At 38.1% G+C, this 19,691-nt stretch overlaps 1 pseudogene; it reads left to right on the top strand.

Moving 5' to 3' along the window:
• Positions 1-13,221: 13,221 nt before the first annotated feature.
• Positions 13,222-17,001, top strand: LOC115501283 (annotated as a pseudogene).
• Positions 17,002-19,691: the final 2,690 nt, after the last annotated feature.

Here is a 19,691-nt window from a genome sequence, read left to right as displayed (position 1 = left end):
GATGATCCAGGATAATCCCCCCCCCCTCAGGGTCCTTAACCTTAATCATAGCTGCAAAGTCCCTTTCGTTGTGCAAGGTAACATATTCACAGGTTGTGAGGATTAGGGTATGGACATCTTTGACGGGGGGTGTGTTATTCATCTGCCTTCTTTTTTTTTAAATTTTTTTTTTTCAACGTTTATTTATTTTTGGGACAGAGAGAGACAGAGCATGAACGGGGGAGAGGCAGAGAGAGAGGGAGACACAGAATCGGAAACAGGCTCCAGGCTCTGAGCCATCAGCCCAGAGCCCGACGCGGGGCTGGAACTCACGGGCCGCAAGATCGTGACCTGGCTGAAGTCGGACGCTTAACCGACTGCGCCACCCAGGCGCCCCTCATCTGCCTTCTGAAAGTCCCTTTCAATATTGTATGGAAGCTTACTTTTTTTCCAGTAGTGTTTCGTAAATCAAGAATATGGTCTAGAGTTAACTCAGATTCGACTCAGTCTTTGATAAGCAGGGCTGCACACTGGTAATTGATAGGCCAAGTTAGGCTTATAGTCATTCAGATTGGCCGACTTATTTTAAAAATGTTTGCTTAACTGAAAAATTTTAAATTGGGAGATGTCACATAAGCACACAAATATCTGGTTTCTCTTGAAGAAACAACAAGATCAACAAAAAGGAGAATTTAATAACACTAGGGAGTGTCTACCAATTGCTGTCCTGATGGGATTTTAAAAAAATATTTGTTTATTTTTGAAGGAGGGAAAGACAGAGCATGAGCTGGGTAGGGATAGAGAGAGAGGGAGACACAGAATCTGAACCAAGCTCCAGGCTCTGAGCTGTCAGTGCAAAACTTGCTGTGGAACTCAAACTCACAAACCCGAGATCATGATCTGAGCCAAACTCAGATGCCTCACTGACTGAGCCACCCAGGCGCCCCCTTGACAGGATTTTTGTAGTTGCTTATTTATATTATCTGCTTGGTCCCTGTATAAACATTTGAATTTTCAAGCTTCTGTATCCCTAAGAAGGGGATATTCTTATCCCTTCTGTAACTTCATCCTTACTATAAAATTGACTTTACCCTGATGACTAGGAGTACTAAGAGTTCCTGAGTCATTAATTATGCTATGTTTATTAATTATTGAGCTAGAAAACCGATTACTGTATTTTATTTTTTTTTCCTGATTTCAAAAACAATACATATCGTATTTGAGAAAATTTTCCAACTCGTTACAACTATACCCATTCTTTTGAGCAAGACAGTTAATTGAGGTTTTCAATATTTATTTTAATGTTTGTTTATTTTGAGGGGTGGAGAGAGAGAATGTGTACATGAGTAGGGGAGGGGCAGAGAGAGAGGGAGAGAGAGAATCTTAAGCAGGTTCTGCTATGTCAGTGCACAGCCACACTCAGGGCTCATTCTCATGATCCACAAGATCATGACCTGTGCTTAAATCAAGAGTCAGACACTTAACTAACTGAGCCACTCAGGCCTCTCAAGGTTTTCAGTATTTTTGACTTCCTTCTTTTTGTAAAAAAAAGAAATAAGGAAATAGGTGATAATTCTTTGTTTCTAGGTAGTATATCATAGGTTGTTTTGAAACCTATGTTTCATGTTTGTTTGAAAATGTTTTCCAGCTGTCCTAAGTGCAAGTGATACTTGTATAATCTGAAAAAATGTAATGGAAATTATTTATTTAAAGAACATCCTTTTGCCACTAGGTTTTGTGCTACCACTATGAAGCTCTAGGCAAGAGAGTTGAATGGAAAATTATTCATTGCTTGATATTTTGAGACTTGCAATTCCCTTCCTAGATTATTCAGAGTCATTTATAAACAAAAGGCAAGGTGCTGAGATTTGTTGATTGAAAAAAATAAACAAAAACCAGTCCATAGTCCAAAAAAGTCACATATCCCACATCTAATCCAAATATTACTTTGTTGAAAAGGCAGGAACATGTAAATAACTCATGTCTGATATTTTCATGTGATGTTAAATGGTCATACCATTTTAAATAACTGCAGATTTCCGGAAAGCTTTTTGCCTTAGTACTATATAGGTCAAACATGGTAATATTAATTTAAATTAAGAAAATATGGGAATAATATAAAGAAATTTTGCTAGAGATAGGCAAGACTCGTCCTCAACCTGTGATCCCATTTTGAAGAGAATATAAGAGATGGAAAGCAAACCATAAATTAGTTACATAAATTGAACTTATGTCTTAAAAACTTTTTAACGGTGACTTTTTTTTTCTTTTTTCACACTACAACTCATGGGACATATAAAAGTTAGCTGGATTTTTAAAAAATTGAAAACCTTTCTGAAAAAGTACAAATAAAGTCTAATTGGTGATGAATTACTTTGAAAGTCACATGATCTAAATCAAATGTTCCCAAATTATGATTTCAGAAGTGCAATGAGTCAGTGGAAAAGTTGGCATTTTAGATAAGATTGTACTATGAACACTTTTGTTTTAGGGTGCATTTTTGTGTTTAAATATAAAGATACAGGAGTGCAATTTGAGATTGTCTGTTGAGTGCCTGACTATTCACCAAATCAGGCAATTTGCAGTTTTTCCTCTTGGAAGTAGACTTCCTTGCTTTGCTATGGTTTCCCACTGTATCTGATGAAAAAACAGATTTTCTCCTCCATTGAAGGGGTAGGCTGGGTGTATATAACAAATTGGGAAGAAAGTGGTTTGATGGAAACTGCTTGAGGTTGTAACTTTCAATTTTCCTAGTTTTCATTCTCTTCCTGAGACCTCTGAGTTCACTGTATCTGTAAAAAAAAAAAAGGCAAAAAGGCAGGCTGGTAATGAGCTTGGCTGTGTTCATTCCCTACTCTTGCCACTCAGGGTTTTATTTTTCAATATTTGAAAGTTCAGTAGTTTCCTAAGTGTGAATATATTTAGGGATTACTTTATTTATTTTTTTTTATTTTATGATAAAGATAATGTGGGCAGGTTGTACAAATGTTTTTCAACAGCTCACAGTGTGTGTGTGTATGTGTGGGAGTGTGTGTGTGTGTGTGTGTGTGTGTGCACACATGCATGCATGCATGTGCATGTGCCTGCACATTAGAAGGGGAATCCAAAAATGGCTGCAGAATTATTATTTGCTACTTTTTTGTTGACTTTTTAGGGGATTTGTTTGTCCACAGATGACACTTATGTAGCCCAAGGAGAAGAGAAGAAACTAGGAGAAGGAGACAAAAGCTCATGCAAATGCTATCTGTGTCTCAACTCTATGTCAAGCCTCTTTGAATCCCTTGATTCTCTCAGCAAGTCTGCAGGCCCCAGAGGGGCAGTTGGGTGCTTCTGGTTTTCCTCTATACCACATGTAGGCTCTGGGACTGTGTTGCTCTCACAGACCTTTTCTCTGCATGTACCTTCTCTCCCTCTGTCTATAGCCATTTTTCTCTACTACACCCTTGCTTTTGGTGGAATATATTCTGAAAGTTTGCCTTGTCCCAGGAGTCCAGGTGGAAGCAGGAAGAAAGTCCCTTCTACGCTTACATACTCAAAGTGTAGGTAAGGGAAAAAATGTGTGTTTTTAAAAAATTTTTTTAATGTTTATTTATTTTTGGAGAGAGAGAGACAGAGTGCAAGCAGGAGAGGGGCAGAGAGAGAGGGAGACACAGAATCTGAAGCAGGCTCCAGGCTCTGAGCTGCCAGCACAGAGCCTGATGTGGGGCTCAAACTCATGAACAATGAGATAATGACCTGAGCCGAAGTCAGACGCTTAACTGACTGAGCCACTAGGCGCCCCCAAAATGTTTTTTTGTTGTTGTTGGTTGGTTGATTTTTGGGAGAGATTGACAGAGAGAGAGAGAGAGAGAGAGAGAGAGAGAGAGAGAGAATCTCAAGCAGGCTCCACACCCAGTGCAGAGCTGGATTTGGGGCTCAGTTTCAACTGTGAGATCACAAGCTGAACTGAAATCAAGAGTCAGAAGCTTAACTGACTGAGCCATTCAGGCTTCCCAGGAAGGATATTTCAACTACCCATTCTCCCATTCCAGGAATGAAACCCCAGGTCTATGGGGATGTGTGGGAGGATGTGAAAGAAGCCTTCACTTAAATCTAATGCTCTTTTGTTTCTCTCACCTCCTTAATTAAGCTTTTGAATGGTTTTGAAGGCTTTCTTTTGTAGTGGAAGGTTCCTCTTGCATTGTGTCCTATATGTTTCTTACTCTATTGCTTACAGGAAAAAACCAGATGCCTTGATTTAGTCAATGTCTGGTTTTTAATATAAAGAGAAGCTTCTGTGACTTAGAAAAGCTTTTTTCCCCCCTTCCTTATTATATGGCTCTTACAGCTGATACCTATTGCATTCATGACTGTTACATTTTTTATTACTTAAAAAAGTCAAGGTTGGGCAATGACTTCTTTATTTTCTGCCCTCCAGCTGTGGATGTTTAGCCTCAGTGGCTAGAGGATCACAAGGTCAACAAAATTTAGACAGGATGAAAATGTAGCAGACAATATTCGAAATGTTAGCTCATCAAGTCAATACTGCTAAAATCAAGAGCCATAATAATGCCACCACCACAGTTCACATTTGTGTGTCAATTTGCATCTTACAGACCATTTTCTGATGAAATACTGAATACCTTCCACAACTTGTCAAGGTAGCTTTTTAAAATTCCCTTTTTGTATGAGGGGATTAAGACTCAGAGGGATCAAGAGGCTATCCCAAGCACACGTGTGTCAAGAATTTCAATTCTAGACTGGAACTGAGGCATTCTGATTCCATGTACTCTTTGCACTTCATCAGAGTCTTGGTTTCTGAATCAATAAGTCTTGTGGTGACTTGTTTGGGTCACTAAATTCAGCTTGATGCTTTTCTAGGTCTAGTGGGCCACTGCTTTTCTGTTCTTGATGTACTCCCTCTATGTTGAAACGTGCACTTTTAATTTTAGTCTGATTGTTGGCTGCTCTCTCCAATTCATGTCTTTCTTTGCCTACAACAAATCTAAGCCAGTCCTCTCCCACAGTTAGCATTTCAGAGCTCCATCTAGGTTTCTCACCCATCTCATCCTCCTCTGCTTGTTTAATGTAGATTATAATCAGATTTCCTGGATGATTAATGTAGTAAGTAGTGAACATCTCCACTTTCCCAAATCCTGAATTATAATTTTACAACCTAATATTGAGTTTAATATAGCTTTACCTAGAAATCTTTATTGGTGTTTTGGGGTCTGCTGATTTTAGTCTAACATAGAGTTGAAGAGTTGAATTAATGGATTTTCTCATTGTGGGGAACATCAAGGACATATTAGCTCAGAGGAGACTGGGCCAAATGTGGAAATTGTAGAACACATGTTCCTAAGTGCTGTATCTTTCATGCAATGAATGTTGCACAGTGAATTAATTAGTTGGCCTTGATTCTGGTGCCACTTCTGCTGCTGACTCATTGTTTTCAACATCTAGGCAATGGGGCAGTGCAGAATATTTGTCTTTGTGCCATGTACTTTTTATTGTTTTACTATTTACATAGGATCCATTTAAGTAGCAGGATGGAAGTTCATGCTTAAAACACAAAGTCAATTCATAGACATGGCCTGAAATCAATGTATGTGATATATACTTAAAGCTCATTAGCTTCTAGGGACTCATTAGCCCTGAAAAAATTGGTTGAACTTAACCAAAAATGAAATGTGTGTTAAAAAATATGTAATTAAAAAAAACAGTGGGTCTGTGATCTATAGAATTAGTGCTGTACTTCCTTTGATTACTGTTGTGTTTGTCCTTATTCTCATGTCATAAAGAGTTATGAAAATGTCAAGATTTGGGGGCTGCTGTCTAAAGCTGGCAACATAACCACATCTCTTAGAGACTTGTGAAATATCTTCAATTAAAAGGCATTGGGTCTCTTACTCAACACATTTCCAGAAGCAAGGGAAACAAAAGCAAAAATGAACTATTGGGATCTCATCAAAATAAAAAGCTTCTGCACAGTGAAGGAAACAATCACCAAAACTAAAAGGCAACCAACAGAATGGGAGAAGATATTTGCAAATGACATATCAGGTAAAGGGTTAGTGTACCAAATCTATAAAGAACTTATCCAACTCAACACCCAAAAAACAATCCAGTGATGAAATGGGCAAAAGACATGAATAGACACTTCTTCAAAGAACACATCCAGATGGCCAACTGACACATGAAAAAATGCTCAACATCACTATCATCAGGGAAATACAAATCAAAATCACAATGAGATAACACTTTACACCTGTCAGAATGGCTAACATTAACAACTCAGGCAACAACAGATGTTGGTGAGGATGGGAAGAAAGAGGATCTCTTTTGCATTGTTGGTGGGAATGCAAGCTGGTGCATCCCCTCTGGAAAACAGTATGGAGGTTCCTCAAAAAACTAAAAATAGAACTACCCTATGACCCAGCAATTGCACTACTAGTATTTATCCAAGGGATACAGGTGTACTGTTTCAAAGGGGCACATGCACCCCCCATGTTTATAGCAGGACTATCCACAATAGCCAAAGTATGGAAAGAGCCCAAATGTCCATTGATGGATGAATGGATAAAGAAAATGTAGCATATATATACAATGAAGTATTACTCGGCAATCAAAAAGAATGAAATCTTGCCATTTGCAACTACGTGGAACTAGAGGGTATCATGCTAAGGGAAATTAGTCAGAGAAAGACAAAAATCACTTGACTTCACTCATATGAGAACTTTAAGAGACAAAACAGATGAACATAAGGAAAGGAAACAACAATAATATAAAAACAGGGAGGGGGACAAAGAATAAGAGACTCATAAATATGGAGAACAAACAGAGGGTTACTGGAGGGGGTGTGGGAGGGGGATGGGCTAAATGGGTAAGGGGCACTAACGAATCTACTCCTGAATCATTGTTGCACTATATGCTAACCAATTTGGATGTAAATGAAAAATAAAATAAAATTTAAAAAAGAAAGCATTGGGAAACAGGAGCGCCTCGTGGCTCAGTCTGTTGAGCATCCGACTCTTGAGTTCAGCTCATGTCGTGATCCCAGGGTTGTGGGATCGAGCGCTGCATTGGGCTTTGCACTGAGCATGGAGCTTGCTTGAAATTCTCTTCCTCTCCCTGTTCCCACCCCTGCTCGCACCTGTGTGCTCTGTCCCTAAAATGAAAAAAAAAAAAAAAGCTTTAAAAAGTGCTTAAATAAAAGACATTGGGAAACAGAAAAACAAAAAGCTCAGATGACAGTGGCAACTAAAAAGGAGTGACAAGTGACTGTGGGAATTTCTAATGAATACCTGTGTTAGAACGTTGTTTACCAAGACCAGGTATCATACAAATTGTGGACAAAGATGTGAAAATGTAATTACATCAGTGGACAAAACAACAAAAGATGGTGGGGTCTGGCAGAAGGATTTTTAACAGTTTTCTCTATCATAGTAAGGTAGATATATTCAATGAAAATAATGCAAATCAGGAACTGGTTTCCACTCTGAGGCAGAATAGAAGAGGTTCTAATAATTACCTCAGAAAGAGAGAAACAATTCTGCTAAGAACAGGATCATGACTTTAGTAAATTAGTTATCAGAATTATTTAACTTTTATGGGAGTTAGGGATTTGAAATAGACTGTGAATGAGAGAGAAACACTGTCACTTGGAGTAGTTAAAGGAATTTAAAAATTTTTGGCTTTTCAGAATGCTGTGTTTTCCATCTTTCCTTCTTCATTTGCAGTAACATTTTTTAATGTTTTATCTTTTTTAAAAAATCTTTTTAAATGTTTGTTTATTTTTGAGAGACAGAGTGCAAGTGGGGGAAAGGCAGAGAGAGAGGGAGACACAGAATCTGAAGCAGGCTCCAGACTGTGAGCTGTCAGCACAGAGCCCAACGTGGGGCTGGAGCCCACAAACCATGAGATCGTGACCTAAGCTGAAGTTGGACGCTCAACTGACCGAGCCACCCATGTGCCCCTGTTTTATCTTTTAATTTGAGGGGCAAAATCATAATTTGTTACATGCCACAAATGTGTGGTAGACACGCAATAACTATTTGTTAAATTGAATGAATGACTGAATCAATCAAGAATTATAATGCAAATACAGGATTTATGTTATTGTAATGCTTTGTAGTTTTAAAAAAAAATTTTTTTTATTAACGTTTATTTATTTTTGAGACAGAGAGAGACAGAGCATGAACGGGGAGGGTCAGAGAGAGGGAGACACAGAATCTGAAACAGGCTCCAGGCTCTGAGCGGTCAGCACAGAGCCTGACACGGGGCCCGAACCCACGGACCGCGAGATCATGACCTGAGCCGAAGTCGGCCGCTTACCCGACTGAGCCACCCAGGCGCCCCACTTTGTAGTTTTTTATTTGCCATGATTGCTAGCTAACTTATCAGGTTTATGGCAAAAATTGATTGAGGTCATGGAGTTTACAGAGCTGATTTTGGATTTGATGTTTCAGCATGACATATATGGGGAAAGGGATGTATTTACTATTAAAACATAAGAGAGGGTAGCTACCTAAACAACTTTACAGTTAACTTTTCTTTCTTCTTCTTCTTCTTTTTAATCCCTTTATTTTCTATATGTTTCTCTGAAATGTTCTGCTCCCAACGGGACCAGTTTAGACAATGCTGTCATTAAATTGGCATTTTCAGTGAGTTATGCTTATCTGCATTTGAAGCTCTTTATACAAAAATGGAGCAGTTTAATTAAGTTTGTTTAGAAGCAGCAGGGATTTTACATTATTATGATCCAGCTACTTCTTTTGCCTGTCATTTGAATGAGAGGTGTGATTTTGGTAGAAAAGACTCCTAGAGCCAATTAGCTACTTTGAGCATTGAAGCTACCTTGGCAAAAAGAATTGCAAACCAGTGATTTTTTTCCATTATTCCATGGATAACACACTGTTCAGCTAATGAACAGATTATTTCAAGCAAAGTCACTTATTTCTAAGACTAAGAATATTGTTTAATCATGACAACATGTATAGAAAGAAACATCACAAAAAAATCAAGGGAGGAAGTAACAAATGCATGTAGAAAAGGCCACTGTAGCTTTGTAAAGTTCATGTGGAACAGAAGTCAGCACTACTGCCCAGTTGATGAAAGGTAATAGGTATTGGTAGATGTAGGGGAGAAGGTACAGAAATGAGTGTTTATTTTGCCAAGATCCATTATCTTTCACTTGTGTTCTCTAATTTAATCTCCTTAACAGCCTTGAAAAATGGGAATTATTAGCCCTACTTATCTTGTTTAGGAAAGGAAACTGAAGCACACAGAAATTGAAGAACTGACCTAAATTTGAGCTGCAGTTAAGAAAGCCAGGATTTGAACCCAGTGGTGGTTCCTCATCCCTCCATCTGAAGCATGTCACACAATGAATCTTTCCCAATTGATATTCTGTTCATTGTAGGTTTCCCCTGGGTTTTCTTGAGTTTCTAGGTCAGATTTCCTTAGAAGTTTAAACCTTCCAGTCACGAGAAGTATATGCCCCTCCATGGCTACCAGTATACACCTTTGTCCTCCTGCCCTTAGCCAATCAAGGTTGCAGTCAGTGTCATCACCCCTCTGTTCCTCCTGTCAGTTTTTTCGATCTATGTCTTCCAGCTCCTGCTGAAGTCCTGCACTCTGTGCTCTCAAGGTTTGGTCTCTGACTTGTATTATTAGCGTCTTTGAGCCTGAATTCTGTTTCTTGTCAGTCTCAGTGTCTGTGTCACTACTTCTGTGCTCCCTCTGTTCTAACTGAAGTTCTTGCTTCTTGCTCCCTGTACCCTCACTTTATGCTAATGATGTCCACACTGTGGTAAAAGCCAGACCCTGTGGCTCTTTGATGCCAACTTTCTCCTTCCCACCTGTGCTGATCTCCTGTCTCTCTAATCTGGGCTGCCCACTTTACTTTGTCTTGCCATGGCCCCTGGACATCAGACTTTTACTGACAGAATGCACAAGATGAGTGTTATTCCCGTGTATATTACTGTTCTACAAGTACACCCCAGAGTTCGATAAAATCCATAGTATATAAGCAAATAGTACCACCAATTTATATTCATTTCACATGGCGTTCAGTAAGATATTTTTCTGGCATGTCAGTAATACAGTTTACCGATTTTATAATCTCAAAATTATAATTTACATAAGAAAATCAGTTAACATGACTAATCTGATTTTTATCTTCACTTTAGTAGAGGAGTTATGCTCTACAAGGTAATGAAATAAGCATATATCATCAAAGAATAAACATAAAATGTTTTATTTTATTGTGATGATTATAAGATTTATAATTTCAAGATTTTAACTATGTTATCTGTGTGACTAGCATTACTACAAAGTTCACTTGTACTATCACATGGTTTTTGACCTAGAAATTGTAATTGTTGTGTCATTATTTGTTCTTGGCAGCCTCTTCACATTTGCCCTAGGTAAATGTGCATGTACCACTTATGCTTTCTTAATCTGTACTTGATTTATTACTAAATATTTATGCCTATGTGAGAAAATAAAAAAAAATTAAGTTATTGACAGCATGTGGTACAATAATTTTTTAAATAGTTTCAATTTCCAATTATATGTTAGTAACAAGAGGACAGTGAGTTTTCAGAACAGATGAAGGGTGTGTGTAATGTCCCAGCCTATAGTAGCTCCTTTCTCTTTAGTTCAAGAAAACATTTCCGAACGGACACGAGTGAGACTGAAGTTATTATAAGGATGTCCACAAACATGTTGATCATCTCTTAACTTCAGTGTATTACTACTTGTGCTGTTATTAGAATCCAGTTACTTTTGCTATATCACTGTTGATTAACATATTAGTATATCTTAACACTATGGATAAGAACTCCATTCTAGTTGTTGACGTTTAAATTCACATTGCTTGCTAGAATTTTCCAGTTTTTTCAGACTTGGGCCCCTTTGCTTCTTTTAATCTGTTTCTTTCTTTTCGTTAACCAAAACCTGCTGGCATACCATGTTGGAAAAGGATGAGAAACGTGGGGCTAAAAACTCATTACATTTTATTAATTCCTCCTAGGCAGCATTGATCATGTTAGGAATCATCAAGAATCTCTTGTGTGTGCTCATCAATATTGTCTTGTAGAAATAGGGTCAAGGAAATACAGAGGTCTTTGAAATTAGAACTTAAATAGAAAAATTTCAACTGTAGGACCCTGTACCTAACTCTGTGTGTAAAACAAACTTGTATGTGAATCTCATACACAGTGACCTGGCATCCTGGGACATTATGGTCAGAGCAGTCTTTCAAAACACAAAATGGATTTTGTCACTTCTCTACTTAGTAGCTTTCAGTGGCTCCCATTGCTCTCAGAATAATGGCAGAAATCCTTAACACAGCCTACCTGTTTACTCTGATCTTACACTTCATTCATTTTCACTCTCTTTGCTCTGGACATACTGTCCCCTTTTTGGTTTCTTGAATATCACTGTTTTGGGCCACAGGAACTTTAGTAACTCTGATTCCTCTACTTGATCCTTGGCTCTTGTGTCCCCACTGGGTCATCTCAAATCTCAACTCAGGAATGATGTCTCTGTTTAGCCCCTCCAACTAAATATTCTTTCTTTTTATTGTCATCACAATTTTCATGATACATTCATATGTGATTCTGTGATTAATATTTGTTTCTCCATCCTGGTATGAGCTCCAAGTGGGCAGGGCTTTGTCTGATTTGTGTTCCTTATTGTTTGTTTCCAGTGCCTGGCACATAATTTGCCTTCAATGAATAAATGAATGATTCAGATCAAGCAAAACAATATGAATGGCTAGTGGTACATTTGAGAACTTGTTTGGTAGACCATCTTGGAAGCACAGCTACACATAAACTTTAGCCAAAGAATGTTCTCTGTCGACCTGCCTTTTGGATCCAGATTTAGTTACACTACACATGGAACAGCAGCCAGATCAATATGTCAATTTCTCTTTCAACCATGGATTTAATTTCTTATCTTCTGAATTAGTATTGGAGGGCAAACAATTATTGATAGGGTGAGAATTATTTTATTATTAATTTTTTGTTTAACATTTCTTAGCTCTCATTCATATGATCCCATTTGGTCATCATGATAGCTCTACTATAGAGGCAGAGCTGGTATAGTTAACAAATGAGATAACTGTCCCATATTGGTTATGCGACCTACCCACATCATGCCCTAAATAAGCAGTTAGGCTGGGACTTAAGCTTGGGCCTTAGACTTCAATCCATAACCTAGTCTACCAGTGCCAAGCTTTTTTCTTCTCTAAGTGGACATATTGTTTGGAAACAAGGAATCAGTGAATTTCATTTGGTAGCCCCTTGTCCACAATAAAGGTAAATGATAGATATCAGGATAGGCTGGATGTAGTTTATATCACAGGTTTCCGAAGTTGAAGATCTTTTGTTCTCTGTTGAGATACCATGTTTCACAGAGATACCTGAAGATCCCTTTCTGGTTCCTGACTATAATTCTGTCATTTTATCCTTCCTATCTCCCAAGCCCCCTTCTAATCATTGGAATTATCTCCCTAATAAACCAAATTCTATTAATTACTTTCCACTGACTTCTGCATTGGACTTTTATGTGTGTTTTGGATACTTAAATCTATTACATGATAACAGTGGGAAAGAACATCGTATCTTTATTTTGGTCCAGGGTGCTGAAAAATTTGTCACTGTAAATCTCATTTTGAGGGGGCTTTATGAACATCTTATTCTTTTCTGATTACAAAACTAACACACATCATATAAAACAGTATAAAGAATAAACATAATCCATATTTCTTATTCTAATGATAACATTTAGTATAATCCCTTTCAGGAAAGTAAAAATTATTTAAAAAGACTATTTTAAATAGATTTATAACATTCTATTATTTGAATATAATTATATAACCATCCTTGCAATTTTATAATACTTAGGTTGTTTCTAATATCTCATTATCATAAATGGTGTTGGATGAACTTGTTTCCCCAAACCTCCGATTATCTTCTTAGGAAATTGCTTAGAAGTTGAATCATCAGGTTCATGGGCAATAATGAAAAAAATCATCACTTTTTCTAAAATTAAAACATAAAATTGGGAACAATAATAAAATAGTACCAAAGAGTTCAAAATAAAAATTAAAAGCCTTTTTTTTAACCTTCATAAAAATGAACTCAAAATGGGCCATAGACCTACATATAAATGAAAAACTATGAAACTTCTGGGAGATGACATAAGAGAAAATCCAGATGATCTCAGGTTTGGCAATGACTTTATAAATGCAACATGAAAGGTACAGTCTATTAAAGAAATAAGTGATAATTTTGACTGTGTTAAAATTAAAACATTTTTGCTTTACAAAGTCACTGTCCAGAGAATGCGAAGACAAGCCACAGACTGGGAGGAGATATTTGCAAAGGACATTTATGATAAAGGACTGTTAAATTCAAAATATTCAGAGAACTTTTGAAACTCAGCAATAAGAGAATGAAGAATCTGTTTGAAAAATGGGCAAAATATCTGAACAGACACCTTACCAAAGAAGATCTATAGTTGGCAGATAAGCATATGAAAAGATATGTGACATAATATGTCATTAGGGAATTGTAAATTAAAGCAGTAAGATACCACCATTAGCATGGCAAAAATCCAAAACACTGACAATACCAAATCCTGGTGAGGATGTGGAACAACAGGGACTCTCTTTCTTTGCTGGTGGGAATACAAAATGGTAGAGCCACTTTGGAAGACAGTTTGTCATATTCTTACAAAACTAGACATACTCTTACTATATGATCCAGCAGTTGTGCTCCTTGGTACTTCTCCAGAAGAGTTGAAAACTTATGCACACAAAACTCTGCACACGGATATTTATAGTAGTTTTATTTATAATAGCCAAAACTTGGAACCAAAAGTATGTGAATTCACTTTCAGTAGGTGAATTGATAATTAAGTTGTGGTATATCCAGACAATGGAATCTTATTCATTACTAAAAGTAAATGAGCTGTCAAGCTATGAAAAGAAACATAGGAACTTTGAATGCTTAACTGAGTGAAAGAAGCCAATCTGAAAGATTACATACTGGATTATTCCAACTACATGACATTCTAGAAAAGGGGAAACTATGGAGATAGTAAAAAGATCAGTGGTTGCCAGAAGATGGGAATGGGGGGAGGGATGAATAGGCAGAGCATAGAGAATTTTCAGGGCAGTGAAGAAACTATTCTGTATGATATTATAATTGTGGATACATACCATTATATGTCTGTCCAAACCCATAGAATTTAAAACACCAAGAGTGAGTCCTATTTAAACTCTGGACTTTAGGTGATGATGGTATGTCAGTGTTGGTTCATCTGTTGTTATAAATGTATCACTGTGGTACAGGGACGCTGTGTGTTCATTAAGTGGAGGCAGGGCATATATGGAACTCTTTGTAACTTTCTACTCAGTTTTACTGTGAACCTAAAACTACTCTAGAAGACAGAGTCTATCTAATAAAAAAAGCCCCTCCACCCCAGCCTTCTATTTCTACAGGTCCGTTTATTAGAAAAGAATCATCTTTGGCCATTTCTCATTTCTCATTTCTCTTGCTAGTTATTCTGGTAATTGTAAGATGCTTATATCTAACCCTTGATTTTTCAGCTTTGGGAGGTTTCTCTTGTTGCTGTGCTAAGAAAGATGAGGAATTCAGCTCATATTTATCATCCTCTACCCCCACTAATTTTGTTTGCTATATAGTTTTACCAGTAGTTTCCTTTGTACATTTCAAACTATATTTTGGTATCTTAATCTTAATGTAGTATACACCTTGGGTTAGCGAAGTGTTTGGCTTTCCTTCTCAGTACTTCACCACTGTCATGAAAGCCACCTCAAAGATTAATAGGCATGGTGGTAACGTGACTATAATAAAGAAAAAGTAATCAAACTAAAGTTGAGGGATAGTCTATGAAATAACTGGCCTTTATTCTTCTAAAGTCAAAGTCATGAATAACAAAGACTGAAATATTATTCTAGATTAAAGAAAACTACAGAGATACTACAACATGTAGTTCTGGATTGGATTCTGGATTAAGAAAAAAATGTATTTTCTTTTTTAATAAAAGATATAGTGGGACAAATGGGACAATTTTAATAAAGCCTATGGTAAATGTTAATTAGTGTTAATTTCCAGATTTTGATAATTGTACTGTGATTCTGTAAGAGAATGTCCTTGTCTTTAGATAATACACAATGAAACTTAGGGGTAAAGGAGCATTTATTTGCAACTTACTTTCAAACAGTGAATGTGGATATATATAGAGAAAATGCTAAAGTAAATATAATGAATTGTTAACATTTGGGAAATCTAGGGGAAGCAATTATTTGCACTATGGCAACTTTTCTGTAAGTCTAAAACACCTTTACAGTTGGCTTGTTTAAATCAGGTCTCAGGTAAAATCCATATATTTCATTTGTTTGGGGTGGCTCTTAAGAGTCTTGTAATCCATATGGTTCATGCTCCCTTTCTTTTAAAATGCCACTTTTTAATTATAGAAACAACCATTTGACCCACTTTTGAATTTGGATGATCATATGCTCTTTGTGTCATTTAATATATTTCTTTATCATGCATTTTTCCTGAAGACTGGTACATTTAAGAAGTTCCAGTGAATTTGTGTTAAAAAAAAATTGGCATGGTGGTACTAGGGGAAGGATGCAGTAATTCAGGGCAGCGTTTAGTTAAAAGAAGGGAGGGAGATGGCACATTAGTCTCTAGCAATGTCAACTGGAAAAGATCTGAGATGCTTACACATTAAGAAAATTGAGGGTCTCGCTCACTGCAGTCCACCCATGCTTCTTGTCCTCCCACCACTCATTTTCATGCCCACTGCTGCCACCTCCACCTATCACCCTGGAAGAGGAGATCCCTGCACTCATCACTGATGATAACTCTGGTATATGCAAAGTGGGCTTTGCTGGGAATGATGTCCCTTGTCCCCCCGCCATATTCCCATCCATTGTCAGAAACCCCCTGCCTCCAAGGTGTTGTCATGGTGGGCATTAGCCAAAAGGACTCCTATGTGGGCAACAGGGCCCAGAGCAAGCAAGGCATCCTATCCTCAAGTACCCTATTGAGCCTGGCATCATCACCAACAAGGAGGATATGGAGAAGATCTGGTACCGCACCTTCTACAATGAACTGCACATGGCCCCCAAGGAGCACTACAACACTTCCACCACTGGTATTGTCATGGACTCTGGGGACAGGGTAACCCACACTATGCCCATCTTTGTGGGGTACTCCCTGCCCTGTGCCATCCTGTGCCTGGACCTGGCTGGCCAGGACCTGATGGACTACCTCTTGAAGATATTCACAGAGAGTGGTTACAGTTTCACCACCACAGTTGAGTGGGAAATCGTGTGTGACATAACCGAGAAGCTCTACTAGGTCAACCTCTACTTTGAGCAGAAAATGGCCACTGTGGTGTCCTCCTCCTCCTTGGAAAAGAGCTATGAGCTGGCTGATAGTCAGCTGATCACTATGGGCAAGAAGTGGTACCACTGCCCTGTGGGATTTTCCCAGGTATCCTTTCTGGGTATGGAGTCCTTTGGTATCCATGAGATCACCTTCAACTTCATCATGAAGTGTGACTCTGACATCTGGATGGACCTGTACTCTAACACAGTGCCGAATGGTGGGACCACCATGTACCCAGGCATCTTGGACAGAATGCAGAAAGGGAGCACTACCCTGGAACCCAGCATTATGAAGATCAAAGTCATTGCTTCTCCTGAATGCAAATACTTTGTGTGGATCAGGGGCTCCATCCTGGCCTTGCTGTTCACCTTTAAGCAGATGTGAATCAGCAAACAGGAGTATGAAGAGTTGGGCCCCTCCACTTCCCACTGCAGATGCTTCTAAATGCCTTGCAAGCAGTTATGTAGCATTTGCTGCATGAGTTAATTCCTAAGTATAAATTTACCCTGGCAAATGTGTACACTTCATGCTAGCCTCATAAACTGGAATACGCCTTTGAAAATAAATTTGTCCTTGAAGCTTGTATCTGATGTCAGCCCTGGATGGAAGATTGTTGCTGATTTTGACTTTGTATTCAAATTAAATTTTCTCTTGGTATATGTTTAATACCTTGTACATAACCTTGATTTAAACCTCTTTTATAGAATGTGGCTTAGTCATTTCATGGCTGAGGGGAGAACATGTTTATGGAAGAGAAATCCATTGGTTTGATGAGAATCCTCCCTAAGGTTCTTTAAAAAAAAATTTTTTTTTTTACTGTTTATTTTTTGAGAGAGAGAGAGAGAGAGACAGAATGTGAGCAGGGGAGGGGCAGAGAGAGAGGGAGACACAGAATCTGAAGCAGGTTCCAGGCTCCGAGCTGTCGGCACAGAGCCTGATGTGGGGCTTGACCTCACAAGCTGTGAGATCATGACCTGAGCTGAAGTCAGACACTCAACCGACTGAGCCATCCAGGCGCCCCCATAACGTTCTTGATCTGAGTTGGGTATTAATGTGTGAGAGCTGCCTATTTCAGGATTATCTAGAGGCTGGCAAGATTTTTGAACCAGTTGAAATTTCTTTGTCTTTCTGGTCTGACAGGATTAGGAAGGTCTGAGGTTTAGGACCCACTTTCCTTTCTTATCCAGTGTTTTCCTACCAGAACACTGTGGGTTGTTACTAACTGCCTTGTGTTGGAAAACAGTTTACATTTACACCTGTAAATTTATTCATCCTTTTAATATACTAAGGTTTTGTACACAATTCTCAATTGTTCAAGAGATAACATTTTTTGGTTTTCTCCTGTCATGTGAGAACATTAGGCTCTCAGCAACATGTCATTGTTTGAGGAAAATAAAGTGCTGCAGTAAACTGGAAAAAAAAAATCAGCGGGATAGCCTCCCTTGCTTCTTGTCCCAACCTTCTACTTTTGTAAGAAAGGTGAGGACATGAGGTACTCAACAGAATATTATAAAGCATTTTTCCTAATTATAGTTTCAGGACTTGCATCATTTCTACAGAGTTGTATAATAGTTAATTTAGTCATTTACTGATTATCCCTGAGAGCTTTTTTTCTGAGTTGTATTCTCTTCTTTCTTAGCACATTCTCCCTCACTGATCTTACCTGCAGAATGCTGATACCTCCCAAATCTGCATGTCTTGTGTCATCTGTTATTACTCTCCTTGAACATGTTCCTCAGACTTAGGAAATTCATGACTGCTCTTGTCCTTTCTTTCCAGAATTTCTTAATCTTCCATAGTACAATGAATATGACCACTATCAAACAATTGCTCAGGGAAAAAAAAATGTGTGTCATCCTTTATTTCTCTGTCTCCTTTATCCTCCCCACATCTGGTTGGTCCTCAAGTCCTGTTGATTTTACCTGCTACATGTTTTTTTTTTATTGTTTTTTTCTTTGTTTGTTTGTTTGTTTGTTTGTTTTTACTGTTCCATTCACGTCTATCTTTACCACTGTTGTCCTGGTCCAGGCTACTGTGTTTCTCAAGTGGATTACTGTAGCTGCTTTCTGTCTGATTTGCTCATTGTGTTCAACCAGAGTGATCTTTTTAAAATACAAATTCAATCAGTGTTACTCTCCTGCTTAAATCTCTAACATAAAAATGTATGTATTAGTTGTGGTTCTCCAAAGAAGCAGAACTGATGAGATATAGGTAGAGAAATATATAGGAGGAGATTTATTATAGGTGTTGGCTAATGTGGTTTTAGACGCCCAGAAGTCCCATGATCTGCTGTCTCTAAGCTGGAGAACCAGGAAATGGTGTAATTCAGGCTATGTGTTAAGGCATGAGAACCACAGATGGATAGTCTAAGCCTCCATCTGAATCCAAAAGCCCAAGAATCAGAGCACTGATGCACCGGTGCAGAAGATCAGTGTATCAGTTCAAGCATAAAGAATGAATTTCTCCTTTCTCCATGTTTTCATTCTATTCAGGTCCTCAACAGTTTGGATTATACCTACTTGCATTGGTAAGAGCCATCTGCTTTACTCCGTCTAATGATTCAAATCCTAATTTCTTTCATAAACACCCTCAGAGACACACCCAGAAGTAATGTTTTTACCACCCATCTGCACACCCCTTAGTCTAGTCAAGTTGACTTATAAAATTTATTATCATAATATGGAGATACCTAATATCTACATCATCTATATCTATGTACCATCTATGTCTCCATACAGACACATACATACACACATACACAGACATGTTCTTGAGGACATGTGCCTACAGACCTCATAGCCTCCTCTTGCTAGAATTTCTTTCTTTTCCTTGGCCATCTTACTCTCTTGTGCTTCTGGAATGTCACACAGGTTATTTCTTTTGCCTGGACTGTCTGTCCTACCCCTCTTTAATTGGTAACTCATTCTTATCTTTTGTGTCTTGACTCGGTTTACATATCTTTTTCTCCTTTAATCTTTCCTTTATCACTGAACTCTGGAATAGGTATCATTCAGAGGTCCTCCCTGGGAAATATTCTTGCTTTTTCCATCAATGTATATTGTCATGATGTATAATAATTCTTGTTTGCATGTTTGATCCCAGCAGGCTGAGTTCTGTGCATGTATTAAAACACGTAAGTATTTATATGCATGCTTATTTTTTTTTAATTTTTTTTTCAACGTTTATTTATTTTTGGGACAGAGAGAGACAGAGCATGAACGGGGGAGGGGCAGAGAGAGAGGGAGACACAGAATCGGAAACAGGCTCCAGGCTCTGAGCCATCAGCCCAGAGCC

The sequence above is a fragment of the Lynx canadensis genome, chromosome A2 (genome assembly GCF_007474595.2).
Source record: "Lynx canadensis isolate LIC74 chromosome A2, mLynCan4.pri.v2, whole genome shotgun sequence".
NCBI classification, from domain to species: Eukaryota; Metazoa; Chordata; class Mammalia; order Carnivora; family Felidae; genus Lynx; species Lynx canadensis.
This window is presented reverse-complemented; position numbering and strand designations above follow the sequence as displayed.